This window comes from Scyliorhinus torazame, chromosome 10, assembly GCF_047496885.1.
Source record: "Scyliorhinus torazame isolate Kashiwa2021f chromosome 10, sScyTor2.1, whole genome shotgun sequence".
NCBI classification, from domain to species: Eukaryota; Metazoa; Chordata; class Chondrichthyes; order Carcharhiniformes; family Scyliorhinidae; genus Scyliorhinus; species Scyliorhinus torazame.
Window position 1 is genome coordinate 68,704,640 of NC_092716.1, and position 14,876 is coordinate 68,719,515.

Here is a 14,876-nt window from a genome sequence, read left to right on the forward strand (position 1 = left end):
GCTTATCATTCTCTTAAGAGAATAAGGATTCCTGCAAGCACACATTCTTCAATGTGATCACTCTGAAAGTGTAGCATTGTTTGCTCTTTTTAATGTTGTTGTTCCCCTTTCTTGTCTTCAAGCCAGATAGAAGAACATAAGAAACAGGAGCAGGAATAAGCCGTACAGCTCCTTCATCCTGCTCTGCCATTCAAAAAGATCATGGTTCATCTGATCTTGGCTTCAACTGTACTTTCTTGCCCATGCCTGATATAGTTCAAGAATCTGTCTGCCTCAGCCTTGAATATATTCAATGACAGCCTCCACAGCTCTTGAGTAGAGATTAATGACCCTCTGAGAGAAATATTGCTCCTCTTAAATGGGTGACTTCTTATTCTGAAACAATGCTCCATGGTTCACGAGGGGAGACATCCTCTCAGCATCTACCCCGTCAAGTCCCCTCAGAATCACAAATGTTTCAAAATAATCACTACTCATTCTTCTAAATTCCCATGAATATAGGTCCAACCTGTTCAATCTTTCCTCATGAAATAACCCCTTCATCCCAAGAATACGTAGTAAGAGTCTGGTACACAGAGGATTAACATGAGACTGACACACAATAATGTTAGAGAACACATGACCCGCACCCAGGTGTTAATCTAGTGACGGACAGAGCCGTGTGCACAAACAAACATGGAGATTGCTCCTAGCTTAAGCCTTTTATTGTATATGTACACAGTTCTTGTAGTTAATAAATACATAGTTAACCTACTTAAGACTACGAAGACTTCATTAAGACCTATCGAATGACGTCCAACATCCTAGAACAAAATTAACCCTCTGAATTCTCTCTGAACAGCCTCCAGTGTAAGTACAACCCTCCTTAGATAAGGAGAGCCAAGTTGTAAGCAGTATTCCAGGTGTGGTCTCATCAATGCCCTGCCCAGTTGTAGAAAGACTACCCTACTTTTATACTCCATCCCTCTTGCCTTCCTAATTATTAGCCGCACCTACATGTTAACCTTTTCTGTTTCGGTATGAGAACAGCCAGATGCCTCTGTATTGCAGTATTCTGTAGACTCTCTCCAATTAAATCACCCACTCATTTCACCTATATATATCCCTTTGCAGACTCTGTGCTAGATTTTCCCTTTAGAAGTGGGTAGCAGGAGACAGGTCTATAATTGTGTCAGAAACCCAACTCCAGTGGCAACCTGACTGAGTTCAAAATTTCCTGGGAGTGAGCGCTTAATGGAATGGAGATGGATTTCCTGTCTAATGAAATCTAGTGGGGGTAGGAATGGAGACAGGTTTCAGCCACCACTGGCAGACATCACCCAAGGGAGAGAGATTGTATCAAATACTGTCACTACGCAGTGACCCAAGGTGCACAAGGCAGCTGGAGGCTTGCCACCCATGAGGGAGAGGAGGGAAGTCCTCTTCCTAGATGCTGGCAGAAGCAGGCCACCTTATCATGCAGCAGGGGACATCTCCCTATGCTCTAGGACATTACAGGGCACCACCTGATCACTCCAGGCACCAGATTCAGTGCCCTCTGATCTGTGATGTCCTATCAGTTTTGACTGATGTGTTATTCAGCATCAGTGAAGAAGACATCTGCTATCCAAGTGATGCAGCGATGCTCAACCGCCTCTGAGATGCTGCAGTTGTTGAGGGCGCAGGTGCCTATGACCTTCTGCATGGAGAGTCCCAGTCTCCATCGCCACTTGTTCTCACAGGTCTTTTCACCTCTGCCCATAGATCTGAGGGGACGTCTGCTTCTCCTTTGAGACATTCATCTCTCTCCTCTGACCTCCGAATGCCCATTGCTCTGCCCTACCTGTGCTGTCTGTTGTTCCTCATCACCCAGTAGCCTGGATTTCTGAGGGTGCAGCACCCATTTCCAAGCTGACATCCAAATGACACCCAAGCTGCCACGTCCACTGATGATTGGCAATGTCTGAACTGGAAAAGTTGTTAATTCTGATTTTGTTGCTGGCCTGTAACAAAGCTTTAACTACAAAGGGGTAAGTCATTTAAACTTTTTAAAAAACATTTTTACTTAACTTTTTAAAATTTTCTCATTCTTTGACGTGTCTTCATCCCCGTGCAGCTGGTGGGATACCAAACAGCTGCTGAACACTGGTTGCCTCGTTAAAAACAGATGCTGGGAATGGGCTCGTAATGAACTCAAAATTATCAAAATTACATTGTTAAGAGGAGCAGGCCTGCCTTGAGGCTCACTGCTTTTCCCACCCTTAGGAATATGGCAGAGGGTGGAAACAGAGGCAGGATTTCTGTTTCTTGTTCCTGGTTCCGCCTCTGTTCCCATCTGGTTGGCGCTTGGAAATTCCGACCCTTTGTGGCCTCCTCACAACTTACTTTTGAATTGATCTTCGTCTGGTCAGCAAAATTTGCCACTCATCCCCCTCAATCCATATCCTTTATATTGTCAATAGTTGAGGCCCAGCACTGATACCTGTGACACTCTACTAATTACAGTTTGCTTACGTGAGAATGACCCATTTATTCTTACTCTCTGTTTTCTGTTAGTTAGCCAATCCTCTATCTATGCTAATTTATTAGCCCAACACCATGAGCTCTTATTTTGTGGACTAATCCTGTATGTGGCATGCTATCGGTTATGACCCCCTTGAGGGCCAAGGATTATGCTTAATACAATTCTCCCCTTTAACCTCAGAGTATGAACTCCCCCAGTAATTGGGGGAGGTGTTTCCCCTTAACAAGGGGGAACCTCTCAGTATAAAAACCCTGACCTGGGTGCAGATCGGAGAGAGTGACCTTTTGGGGAGAGGAGTTGTAGCTTGTGTAATTATTGTGTATACCGAAATAAATCTTTGTTCATCCCTATCCTACTGTGCGTTCCTGCATCTCTTCCGTTGGATTGTACACTGGCGACGAGGGTGAAGTGGAGCTGCCGCAGCCATCATGTATGATACCGTCAACCCACTTTGTCCAGGCCCAGAGAGGCCTCCATTCCGAATGGTGAGATGCCGCACATTGGGAAATTTGAACAATTCGATGTCGGTACCGATGACTGGATGCAGTACGTCGAGTGGGTACAGTATTCTTTTCGGTCAAGTGCAATTGTTGGCGATGAGCAACATACCGTTATCCTACTGACCGCAGTCAGGACACCCACCTATGCGCTCATCAAAAGCCTCACCCACCCGGACAGGTCGGACTCCAAGTCTTTTGCCACGTTGGTGGCCCTGGTCGAGGAACATCTTAACACACAGCCCCGATTATGGTCCGCTGGTTCCGATTCCAGGCTGAATAGCCTCCTTCTGCACTGTAGGGATCCTATGATTCTGTGAAATGTATTTGACCGTTTCCATGAATGCCTATGGTTCCCCCAGCCACGTGTTTCTCTGCGGCACGCCGTTTGCTGGCGGTGGGATTCTTTACTCCCGCTGCTTGACAATGGGATTTCCCTTTGAAGCCTCCCCACGCCGCCGGCAAACCTGTTGGCGACGATGCGCTGCCGGCGGGAACAGGGAATCCCGATGGCCAGAGAATTCCAGTCACCATATCAACAATGGGATTAATTATGACGCAAGATTTGTGTGCCAACATTATGTAATAAACCCATTCAGTGACAGTCGTGTAAACCTAGCTATATCATATTGATAATTTTACACAAGACTGAAACCATGATTCCACACACACTATTTAACTGTTCCTATTTGTAGAGGTACACTGGCACCAGGGAGATTAAAATGGTTTCTGTTGAAATATTTTACTGCTATAACATTCCACAAAAGATAAGTTTATAACTGCATAAGCTGCAATTATAGACATGAGGTAGAGCTTTGAATACATAAATTTATTTTCACAGGATAGGGTGCTTGTTACAAAAAATGATGGAACACATCACCCATATACTTCTCACACTATAACACTGCCTACCAGGATTCCAATTGACATCGAATGTGTGTCAGGCAAGCAGCTCAACTATTATGCTCCCAGCTTGGAAGAGATTATCTCAACTGATTTTTGATGCAATATGTAACTCCTGTTGTGCCACCCCCTCCTCTTCTTGAGGATGCTACTTATAATAAGCATTCATTTTTGCAGTGATACTTCGTTATTAGTGCTGGCCACAGCAACTGAAATAAAAGCACAATACTCTTGACAACAAACATTCTAGGCTAGCTTCTACGGCACAGGGAGCATTCACAATGTGTCAACTGGCTTCCTGTCTTCTTGCTACTTAGCCAGGGTTTCAGTTCATTTCAAATCTCTTTATTGGAAAGTCAATTGAAATCTCTGAAAAATATCTCACATGTATGACTAATTGAGCAGTGCAATTCCGTGCCAGATTGCACACAGTGTCACTCAACTGAGTGCAAGCTCAACGAATGCTAATTAATTTGGCGTGAAATTATGTAACTACCAACGATATCATTTGGAGTTTTATTTGTATCCTATAAGTCAAGTGATGATCAGTAAAATAAGAAGTCATACTTCAAATATAATTTCAGCAATGAGAGAAGAGCACCAGAATAAATAAATTACAGGAGACATTTGGTGAGTCTGGTTCATGTTAAGAAGAAGCAGTGGCGTTGTGATATTGTCACTGGACTAGTAATCCAGAGACCCAGAGTAATGATCTGATGACCTGGGTTCGAATCCCGCCAGGGCAGATGGTGGAATTTATTTCAATAAAAATCTGGAATTAAAAGTATAATGACGACCATGAAACCGTTATCTATTGTATAAAAACTCATCTGGTTCATTAATATCCTTTAGGGAAGGAAATCTGTTGTCCTTACCTGGTCTGGCCTACATGTGACCCCAGACCCACAGCAATGTGATTGACTCTTGAATGCCCTCAGTGATGGGCAATAGATGATGGCCGGGCCAGCGATGCCCACATCCCATGAACGAATAAAAAAAACGAATGAAGAAAAATCTTAGGAGAAGGCTGTACGTGTTAATGGAAACATAGAAAATAGGAAGGAGCCGGAGTAGGCCATTTGGCCCTTTGAGCCAGCTCTGCCATTCAATACGATCATGGCTGATCCTCTATCTCAGCACCATACTCCTGTGCACTCACTATATGCCCCGACACCTTTAGAGTGCACAGGCTGGAGTAATGTGTATACAATCAGGTGCATTCTCTTGATTGCGCACCTCAGAGGCATAGTAATGATGCTGCGGAGGACAGATCGTCCCCTTCCCATATTGTCCATAACTTCTCAGAACAAGTAACCTTATCGTTTGAGGCAAAAGCAAAGCAGGTGTATTTCAATCCATACTTCCTGCAATTTGACAGAGTTTTCCTTTGGGAGTGGTAGAGTTTCTTTGGGGGTTTTCACAACTGTGTTTGTTTCTGTTGCATTTAGCTAGTTACATTCTGCATGTGTCAATTTTGCACTACGATTTTTCAATTTTGAAATTTTTGTAGGTTGTTTTTCATCTCTGATCATTGAGAACGCTCTACTTTCAAAAACCTGGAGGATGAGCATTACTTTGGAAACACCATCTGGCTTCACTGAACTGGGAGGAGGGGATGGGGGGGGAGGGGGGGAGCAGGAAGATGTAGGCCAAGTCCTGCCAAGTTACCTCTAACTCTTGTTCCTCTACCAACCACAATAGTCTGGGGCGCAAAGCTTTGCCCAAACGGTCACTAGTGAATGTTGGTATCAAGGATTTCTTAGGGATGCATATACCTCTATATAACAGCCTGCCACACCGAAAGCACCAAGTTCAAGTGCATTGCTTAAAACTGGAGCTGCCACATTCATAACTGTTGAGAGTTAAGTGGCCCAATATCCTCTAGAGTGTAAAGATGGGATTCTGGCTGTGCATTTAAAACCATGTTCCACAGAATGATTATCACAGAATTAACAATTCATATGAACATTCAATAAAGAATGCACAAAAATGCAGCACGTCATTCAGGGTTACTGTTGGTGTCCCTGTCTCCTCTCTAGCCATTGCACCGTCAGAAACATAGGGCGAGTCATAACGGTTACATCTGATATGATGACATGCCACAACAAATCTCAATAATTGCAGAGAATTAATTGTATCATGTGTATACTTACAAGTGTGAATTATGCCATCCATCCATGCCACCTTCCTGCTCATAATTCTGTACCTTTCTCATCCCATCACTATGACTAGGGGCTATCCCGACAGGTGGATGTAATCTGCTCACTTTGTTGACAGACATTCTCTAGAGGCATGAGGTCTGGAGGACTCCAGCCTGCTGCATTCTCCTGCGCTGGTGCTAGAGCTGTCGGGGTCAACTGTGCAGGGGATGATGAGATGTGGCTAACCCTTGGGATGCCCTAAGACAAAAGACAGTCCTTCAGCTGGCAACTGGCACATGCTCCTCCTCCACCTGGGTACGCTCTGGCACCACCCTGTCTCCCTGAGGGGAAGGAGTTCCTGGAGGGAGGTCCAGGTGCCTCGCCCCCCCCCCCTCTTGCCTAGCCACTGTTGCACTGAGCCCATGACTATCGGCTTAGTGAAGCTAATAATTGATCAGCATGCTCACACTAAACTCGTTCATTGTCTGTAAGATATCAGACCTGTCTTGGTTAGAATGATGGCTGGAGTCCACTTTTTAATAGTGGTATAATTTCAAGTTAAAACTCGTTCTCCACGGTTAAAGACTCCACTCTTCGAGCTTTCTCCTTCCAGCCATTTATGTTTGATGCTTCGGAACAATTTCCGAAGTTGTCCCAAATGGAAGCCTCCAATAACAAAAAAGACCTTTATGTATCTCTTTGGTAGGTAATAGTTGTGACTCTGCAGCCACATTCATCTGTAGATATGCTAGAGTAAGATCTATTTTGCTAACTATTTGGCCTCCTGAGAGTCCAGTGAACAAGTCTCCGATAGGCGGTAGAGGATAATGGTCAGCACACAATACTATGTTGTGTGGTTTTGAAATCCCCACATATTCTTACTGAACCATCTCTCTTTAGCATAGGAACAATTTGTGTCGCCCAATCACTGGTGGTAACAGGCTCAATGACTCCTGTCTCAATTAACCCCTCAAGTTCTTCTTCCAATTTTGGCAGAAAAGATAGGGTACAGTAGATGCTTTAAGACAGTTACACACACTGTCTGTCTTGATCTTGAGTTTCACTTCCACTCCAGTCATGGATCCAAGTGACTCTTAAAATATCTTAGCATACTTATACAGAAGTGGTTGTAGATTGTTCGTTGAATCAACAAATTGGTTCACGACAGCCCAGTTGAGCTTTATCTTCCTCAACCATGATGTATCAAACAATGATGGAAAGTTTCCTTGGACTGTGTGGAGAGGAAACTCCTCTTTTTAAAAAAAAATCTTTTTATTGGCATTTCCAATATTTATAAACATTTGTATATATACACATCATGGGCGAAATTCTCCCCCAACGGCGGGATGCCCGCCGACTGGCGCCAAAGCCGGCGCAAATCAGACGGGCATCGCGCCGGCAAAAAGGTGCGGAAGTCTCCGCATCTTTGGCGGCCTAGCCCCAACATTGAGGGGCTAGGCCGACGCCGGAGGGATTTCCGCCCCGCCAGCTGGCGGAAATGGCGTTTGTTGCCCCGCCAGCTGGCGCGGAAATGCGGCGCATGCGCGGGAGCGTCAGCGGCCGCTGTCAGTTTCCCCGCGCATGCGCGGGAGCGTCAGCGGCCGCCGAAAGTTTCCCGCGCATGCGCAGTGGGGAGAGTCTCTTCCGCCTCCGCCATGGTGGAGGCCGTAGCGGAGGCGGAAGGGAAAGAGTGCCCCCACGGCACAGGCCCGCCCGCGGATCGGTGGGCCCCGATCGCGGGCCAGGCCACCGTGGGGGCACCCCCCGGGGTCAGATCGCCCCGCGCCCCCCCCCAGGACCCCGGAGCCCGCCCACGCTGCCTGGTCCCGCCGGTAAATACCAGGTTTGATTTACGTCGGCGGGACAGGCAATTCCTGGGCGGGACTTCGGCCCATCCGGGCCGGAGAATCCAGCGGGGGGTCCCGCCAACCGGCGCGGCTGGATTCCCGCCCCCGCCCAATCTCCGGGAGCGGAGACTTCGGCGGGGGCGGGGGCGGGATTCACGGCGGCCAACGGCCATTCTCCGACCCGGCGGGGGGTCGGAGAATGACGCCCCATATTTTTCTCGCCCGCGCTAATTTCCTTTATTATACAGAGAGGTTTAAAGAGGTTTAGTTTATCCTTCGTTTAACTGATCCTATGTGCATTCCGTTGCCCCTTGGATCGGTCTATGGTTCCACCCACTTCACTGTTGTCCCCCCCTTCCCTACTCCCCCCCCCCCCCCCCCCCCCCCACCCCCCCCCCCCCCCCCCCCCCCCCCCCCCCCCCCCCCCCCGGCTTCGGCTGTGTTTTTCTTTAATTTTCCAGACAGAATGGAACAAAAAGGGGGTGGTGGCCCCCCCGCACCCGTCTCTCGTGGTTTCCCCCCCTTCCTTCCGCCTCCCCCACCCCCGGGTTGCGCAGTCATTTCGTACCTCATCTATCTTGGTGTTTTTTTAAAAATTCTTATTAGGTTACTCCTCGTTGTTGGCCTCAAACAGGTTTTGGCACAGACCGACAAACTGCCCCCGGTATCCAGGAAGCCTTCCTCTGACCCTCGGGTGGCGTACTTAATCTTCTCCAGGTGGAGAAATTCCGAGAGGGCAGCGAGCCAGTCTGCAGCTGTGGGTGGTGCTGCCGATCGCCAGCCGAGCAGGATTCTCCGGCGTGCGATTAGGGAAGCAAAAGCGAGGGCGCTGGCCCCCTTCCTCATGTGTAACTCTGGCTGCTCCGATACCCCGAAGATTGCCACTATTGGGCATGGCTTCACCCTCACCTCCACAACCTCGGACATTATCTCGGAGAAGGCTGTCCAGAGCCCAGCAAGCTTGGGGCAAGCCCAAAACATGTTGGTGTGGTTGGCCGAGCCCCTCTGGCACCGCTCACATTTGTCCTCCACCTCCAGGAAGAACCTGCTCATTCGGGTTCTGATCAGGTGCGCTCTGTGCACCACTTTGAGCTGCATTAGGCTTAGCCTTGCGCAGGAGGAGGTGGAGTTCACCCTGCTCAGTGCTTCGCTCCAGAGTCCCCATCCTACCTCTGTCCCCAGTCCGTCCTCCCATTTTTGGCTGGTCTCGTCCAGTGGAGTCCGGGCTCTGTCCAGTAGTTGTCCGTATATTTTCCCACATATTTTCCCCCTCTTCTCGTTGCTTGTGCCTATCAGGTCCTCTAGTAGTGTGGTTTCTGGGACCCCGGGGTTCCCCACTGTCTCTTTGCGGAGGAAGTGTTTTATTTGGAGGTGTCTCATTTCCTGTCTTTTTGCTAGCTTCCACTTCCTCGTCAGTTCGTCTAGTGTCACCAGTCTGCTCTACGTAGAAGTCCCCGATCGTCAATGTGCTCCCGTCCTGCCTCCATCTTTTGAAGGTGATATCTAGCAAGGCTGGGGGGAATCTGTGATTGCCGCATATGGGAGCCATGGGGGACATTTTGGTTATCCCAAAGTGTTGTCTCAGCTGGGTCCACGTTTTCAGCGTGGGCTCATTGTGTATCTTGTTGAGGGGGATGGGAGTGCTGCTGTGGCCAGGGCCCGGAGGGTCGTTCCTTTACAGGATGCCTTCTCCATTTGTACCCAATCTGTGTCGGGTTCTTGTACCCATCCCCTCACTCTTTCTGCTGTTGCTGCCCAGTGGTAGTATTGTAGGTTTGGTAAGGCCAAGCCCCCTTTGATTTTCCTTCTTTGCAGTGTTGGTTTGGGAATTCTCGGGTTCTTACCACCCCCACCCCCCCCTCCCCACACACACACACACACACACACACACACACACACCATGATTAGACTGTCTACATTTTGGAAAAAGGCCTTGGGGATGAAGATCGGAATGGATCTATACAGGAAGAGGAACCTTGGCAGTACGTTCATCTTGATCGTCTGCACTCTCCCCGCCAGGGAGAGTGGGAGTGAGCCCCACCTTTGAAGGTCTCTTCTTAATTCCTCCAGCAGGCTGGTCAGGTTCCACTTGTGGATCTGTGTCCAGTCTCTGGCTATCTGGATCCCAGGTAATGGAATCTGTTCTGGGCTGTTTTAAACGGGAGCCCCTTCAGCTCTCTCCCTCCCCCTTTTGGGTTCACTGGGAATGTCTCACTTTTGCCCAGGTTAGGTTTGTAGCCCAAGAAGGTTCCAAACTCTTTCAGTATTTGCAGTATTGCCTTCAGTCCCTCCTGTGGCTTTGAGACATAGAGGTGCAGGTCATCTGCTTAGAGTGAGACTCTGTGCTCTCTGTCTCCTCTCCGGATTCCCTTCGCTTTTCGCATCCCGCAGGGCTATCGCCAGGGGTTTGATGGCTAGCGTGAACAGGAGTGGGGACAGGGGGCAGCCCTGTCTTGTTCCTCTCTGCAGCTGGAAGTATTCAGAGCTGGTGGTGTTAGTTCGGACGCTCGCTTTGGGAGCGTTGAACAGGAGTCTCACCCAGGCGGTGAATCCCGCTCCTAGCCCAAACCGTTCCAGTACCTTGAGGAGGTATCTCCAGTCGACTCTGTCAAAATCCTTTTCTGCGTCCAGGGAGACGATCACCTCTGGTGTTCTCTCCCGGGGGGGGGGGTCATTATTACGTTCAGCAGCCGCCTGATGTTCGCTGTGAGCTGCTTGTTCAGCAGTGAAATGAATCTGTATGATCCACATTCCATCAGGTCTTTATCTTTTTTGGGTATCAGCGAAATTGTGGCCTGTGCTAGCGTGGGGGGCAGGGTGCCCCTTGCCAGTGAGTCCGCGAACATGTCCCTTGAGTGTGGGGCCAGGACTGGTGCGAATTTTTTGCAGAAGTCCGCCGGGAACCCGTCGGGTCCCGGTGCCTTCCCCGCCTGCATGGAGCTGATGCTCTCCATGATTTCTCCCAGATCTATTGGTGCTTCTGTAGTGATCTGTACATCTGCACATACACCAGGGAGTACAGCACAGATGTAACAGCCACAGAATCACTAGAGGGCAGTATCAGAGATGGGTATAAAGGGTCCGGCCCAAGGGAGGATCCGCCTGTTTTAGAAGCACAGGGCTAGTGAGCAGCAGCACACAGAGACAGCTCAGCATAGGCAGTTTACCTTAGTTTCACTGGTGATAGCTCTTGACTGTATTACATCTAGTTGAGCTCTGGAAACAGAACAAACCCTCTGAATAAAGTATTTGTGTTAACTGGAAGTCTACAATCTTTATTCAGACTTCGAGAATAACATATGGTACCAAGAGTGATTTCAGCAAGCTAGCTAGACACCAGCAAGAGAAGAGAACTTAAACCAGACATTCGACCAAGGAAGGCCTCGCAGCATTGGGGCCCTTCGGATACCAATCGGCACGATGGACCCAATCCAAGCTCCACGCCTGCTCAAGACCACTGGTAATATGCATTCCAATTGGAAACTTTTTATACAACAGTTCAATCGATATCTAGAAGCTAAGGATCTGACCTCAGCGTGTGATGCCTGGCAGGGCCGCAGGCATTAGAAATATATAATTCCTTTACCTACCTGGAAGGGGAGGACAAGGGCAAGTTGGAAATAATCATCAAAAAATTTGAAACCCACTGTCAATCTGAAGTCAGTGAGATATTTGAAAGATTCAAGTTCACCAGGTGTTTACAAAAACTGGGAGAATCTTTCAGCAGTTTTGTAACTGATTTAAAATTACTGGCTCAATCCTGCAACTTTGAAAACCTCCATGACTCCCTCATCAGAGACCAGATAGTCAATGACATATCTGATGAGGGACTCAGAAAATCTTTATTAAAACGAAAAGATCTAACCCTAGAAACGGCTATGCAAAGATGCTCTACTCATGAAAAAAGTAAAGAAGAGTATTAGGAATTTACTTACCGGGTCCAAGGCCTTCACCATGAGGTCGAGCCCAACAAAATGGTGGCCCAGGCTTCCAGAAGGCGCTCCTCTAGCGGCAATCCCGCGCGCGAACCTGGATGCAGGCCACACGCATGCGCAGTTCTCCCGAAGATTCGACACGGAAGAAAGGCATACTGCGCATGCGCAAGCGTGGAGGGACAGCGTCATGACTTGGCCCCGCTGTGGACACGCCCACTTAAAAGGGCAATGTCCAGCTTCTGGCAAACAATGTTTAAAGTGTGGCAAATACAACCACTTTGCCTCACAGTGCAGAGCTGCACTGCAAATGAAGACCACAAGACAGAAACACATGAACTTCAACGTAAAAAGCATAGATTCAACGGAGCACAAAAAAACCAATGATGAGTATTCCTCGGAAGAGGACAACCTCGCTTGCGACAATTCGCTTCTCGTGGACACGATCGAGACAATTGAGGAACCTAGCTCAACAATCGCCACACCTCACCCGGTCAACAGCATTGGTTCCAGCAGTGAGTGGACTGCGACTGTGCAAGTCAACGACTTTCCATTAGTCTTCAAGCTTGACACTGGGGCCTCAGCTAACCTCCTCACTAGCAAGAATCTCCATTCGATTCCAGGAGACCATGAAATAATACCCGCTGCATGTCGGCTGAAGGACTACAACGGCAATCAGATTGCCTCAAAGGGATCATGCCATCTCCGGGTGGGCAACAAGACGATACGCAAGCAGCTACGATTAGAGATTGTAGACAACAATAAATCATCGCTGCCAGGCACTCAGGCCTGCAAAGACTTGCGGCTGGTACAACGCATCTACATGCACACCCAGGATCCATCAAACCTGGAAGCTACAATCCACAGCATGCTACAAGAATACCCCAACGTATTTAAAGGCATGGGCACCCTACCTTGCCAATACAAAATCATGCTGAAACCAGACGCCAAACCCATCATTCAGCCGCCCAGGAGGGTTCCAGCTCAGCTGCAGGAGGTGTTGAAAGCGGAACTCGACAGACTGCAGTCACAAGGCGTAATATCGCGAGTCACGCAGCCGACTGACTGGGTCAGCTCTATTGTCTGTGTTAAGAAACCTTCTGGAGATCTTCGCATATGTATAGACCTGAAGGACCTGAACCAGAACATTCGCCGGGAACACTACCCCATCCCCAAGCGCGAAGAGATCACATCTGAGATGGCGAATGCTCGTATCTTCACTAAACGCGACGCCTCGCAGGGATTTTGGCAGATACAGCTCGATGACTCAAGCAGATTACTGTGTATGTTCAACAAGCCATTTGGATGTTTCTGCTTCAATCGCATGCCCTTCGGCATTATCTCTGGGTCAGAGATCTTCCACAGGATAATGGAGCAAATGACCGAGGTAATCGAGGATGTCAGAGTCTATGTGGATGACATCGTATGGTCCACCACTGAAGAAGAACACCTCTGTTGTCTGAAGAAGGTGTTTCAGAGGATTGGCGCCGTTCTCCTCCAACAGGCCGACCAGTCTGACTGGGTCCCGGTGGCATATGCGTCCAGGGCCATGACCGCAACTGAGTGCAGATATGCACAAATCGAGAAAGAATGTCTCGGACTCCTCACTGGGATTCTGAAGTTCCACGACTACGTGTACAGCCGGCCCACGTTCATAGTGGAAACAGACCACAGACTGTTGGTCCATATCATAGACAAGGATCTGAATGACTTGACACCTCGTCTGCAGCGCATCATGATGAAGCTGCGAAGGTATGTTTTCACCCTAGTATACACCCCGGGAAGAGACCTTGCCATTGCCGACGCACTGTCCTGATCAATTAGCACTGACAGCGCACCACCAGCCCCTGTCAGAGAAATCGAGGCCCAAACACAGTTATGCATGGAGAATCTGCCTGCTTCAGATGAGAAGCTTCGCCTAATCTGACAGGAGACACAGAAAGATGCAACCTTATGGAGAGTGCTGCACCTACTCCAGCACAGTTGGACGAGGGGACAATGTCCACAATTTCAGAATTTCAAGTCAGAATTGATTGAAGTTGATGGCCTCCTGCTACGCAATGCCCAGATTGTGATTCCGGCCACTCTCCGCACCAAGGTGCTACGTAAGATTCATGAAGGCCACCTAGGAATTGAGAAATGCAAAAGGTGAGCACGACAGGCTGTGTACTGGCCCGGCAAGAATCAAGACATAACGGACATGGTCATGACATGTGACACCTGTCAAAGACATCAACCTGCACAGTGCAAAGAACCACTGCAGCAACACAAACTCACAATGGTGCCGTGGAGAAAAGTGGGCATTGACCTATTTCATGCCGCAGGGCATGAATCCCGCGTGTGGTGATGGCGGATAATGGTCCCTGCTTCGCGAGCTGGGAATGGAAAGAGTTCTCAGACAACTACAGCTTTCGGCATGTAACATCCAGTCCGCACTACCCACAGTCAAATGGGAAAGTGGAAAAAGTTGTCCACATTATTAAATGACTCATTAGCAAGGCAACAGATTCACGCTCGGCCATCAACCTAGCGCTGTTATCCTACTGAGCAACCCCATTGAGCTCAGGACTGTCACCAGCGCAGATGCTCTTCGGCAGAGACATCCGGACAACCCTACCGGCGATACAATTCCGAGACCCCGATAACGCTCTGGTTCTTGACAAAGTGCGGTCACTACGGTCCAAACAAAAACAATACTACGATCAACATGTGATCCCACCACTATCAATAGGCGGCATCGTCAGAATCAGGGACCCAGAAGGCGGATGGTCTGAGCCAGCCACGGTGATCAGGCAGGAGGCACCGCGGTCCTACATTGTCAAATCGCCAGCGGGAGTACTTTTTCGCTGTAACCGCCGGGATCTGTTAATGATTCGACCTCCAACGCCGGTGTTTCCCACACTGGACTTGACCGAGTCCATTTGTCCACAGGACGTTCCTCGCCACATAATGCCAGACAGTACTCTTGATGACATCAAACCATCATCCCTACCACCACCGTTAAGACGCTCCAGCAGAAGCCGTAAGGCACCCGACCGACTAGATTTGTAACG